Source organism: Microtus oregoni, unplaced genomic scaffold, assembly GCF_018167655.1.
Source record: "Microtus oregoni isolate MIOR12 unplaced genomic scaffold, Mior012 000227F_ref0000016, whole genome shotgun sequence".
In the NCBI taxonomy this organism is placed as follows: domain Eukaryota; kingdom Metazoa; phylum Chordata; class Mammalia; order Rodentia; family Cricetidae; genus Microtus; species Microtus oregoni.
In genome coordinates this window covers 150,623-152,969 of record NW_024544894.1, presented here as the reverse complement: position 1 = coordinate 152,969, position 2,347 = coordinate 150,623, and positions in this window count along the sequence as shown.

Below are 2,347 nucleotides of genomic sequence, written 5' to 3'. Positions count from 1 at the left end.
ATTATATCTATGTAAGTCTTTCTTAGTGTCCTCATTGTTGTCTAAGTTCTCTGAGATTGTGGTTTGTAGGCTGGCTTTCTTTGCTTTATGTTTAAAAACTACCTATGAGTGAGTATGTGTGATAACTTTCTGTGTCTGGGTTACCTAACTCAAAATAATGTTTCCTAGCTCTATTCATTTTCCTGCAAAACTTAAGCTATCATTATTTTTTTCTGCTGTGTAGTACTATATTGTGTAAATGTACCACATTTTCCTTATCCATTCTTCGATCGAAGGGCATTTAGGTTGTTTCCAGGTTCTGGCTATGACAAACAAAGATGCTATGAACATAGTTGAGCATATGTCTTTGTGGCACGATTGAGCACCCTTTGGAAATATACCCAAAAGTGGAATTACTGGGTTTTGAGGAAGGAGGTTTCCTAATTTTCTGATAAATTGCCACACTGACATCCAAAGGGGCTGTACCAGCTTGTACTCCCACCAGCAATGCAGGAGTGTTCCCTTTTCCCCACAACCTCTCCAGCATAAGTTGTCATTAGTGTTTTTGATTTTGGCCATTCTTACAGATGTAAGATGGAATCTCAGATTTTTTTTTTTTGAGATCTGCATTTCTCTGATGACTAAGGATGTTGAACAGTTCCTTAAGTGTCTTTCAGCCATTTTAAGATTCCTCTGTTGAGAGTTCTCTGTTTAGGTCTGTACTCCATTATTTTTATTGGATTATGTATTCTTTTGGTGTCCAATTTCTTGAGTTCTTTGTATATTTTGGAGATCAGACCTCTGTCTGATGTGGGGTTAGTGAAGATCTCTTCCCATTCTGTAGGCTGTCGTTTTGTCTTGTTGACAGTGTAAAGCTTTGCTTTACAGAGCTTTTCAGTTTAAGGAGGTCCCCTTTATTAATTGTTTCTCTCAGTGTCTGTGCTACTGGGGTTCTGTTTAGGAAGTGGTTCCCTGTGCCAATGCGTTCAAGTGTACTTCTCACTTTCTCTTCTCTAAGGTTCAGTGTGGCTGGCTTTATGTTGAGGTCTTTGATCCATTTGGACTTGAGTTTTGTGCATGGTGATAGATATGGGTCTATTTTCATTCTTCTACATGTTTATATCCAGTTATGCCAGCACCACTTGTTAAATATGCTTTCTTTTTTCTATTTGATATTGTTTGTTTCTTTATCAAAGATCAGGTGTTCAAAGATGTGTGGATTAATATCCAGGTCTTCTATTCAGTTCCATTGGTCCTCCTGTCTGTTTTTATGCTATTACCAGTCTGTTTTCAGTACTGTAGCTCTGAAATTCTGAGTTTGAAGTCAGGGATAGTGATGCCTCCAGAAGTTCTTTTATTGTACAGGATTGTTTTGGCTATCCTGGGTTTTTTGCTTTTCCAAATGAAGTTGAGTAGCATTCTTTCGAGGTCTTTGAAGAATTTTGCTGGGATTTTTATGGGCACTGAAAAATCTTGCTTCTTCTGTGGCTGGGTCACAACTGCAGACCAAACTTTCCTCTTCCCAGAATTCTCTTGTTCTTTGTTTTGTTTTGTTTTTTTGTTTGTTTTTTGAGACAGGGTTTTTCTACAACTTTGAAGCCTGTCCTGGAACTCACTCTGTAGACCAGGTTGGCCTCAAACTCACAGAGATCTTCCTGTCCCTGCCTCCCCAGTGCTGGGATAAAAGGCATGTGCTACCTAACCAAATACCCAGCAAACTAGTTCTTATAACTTAAATTAATCTGTATTTTTATTGATCTGCATTCTACCATGGGGCTTTTAGCTGTGTGTCCTACTCATTCTGTATCTAGCTGGCTTTTCCCTCTGACTAACAACTCTGCCCTTCTGCTCAGCATTCCGAAATCCTGCTGTTTAGCTTTTTATTAAACCAGTCATAGTTACACATCTTGGCATAGTGTAGAAGAATATTCCACAACAGATGCTGATCCTTATGATAAATAAGTAAATAATGACAAATTGGGAAAATGTTAAAAATTGGTAATCCACAAAGGCTATATTAGTGGCAAATTGTGTATGTTTTTAAAGCACACATGCACACACACACATACCACATGTGTGTATATATAGTTCATCCTCATTTGTTGCCAAGAAATCAAAATAAATATAAAACATTATATCTGGAGCCCTCATCTCCAGAATGACTGAGACCAACAATCAAACCTGCTGATGTCAGGACTTTGAATTTTCTTAACACTAATGAGAAAGGGACAACAGCAGCAGAGAGACATTGGATAATAGAAAATTCTTCTAAATTAAATCAACCAATTTATTTCAAGGATGTGCTCACAATAGAAACCAGGAGATGTGCTACGTTGGGGAAAGGACTTTGCTCTTGTTTCCACAGGAG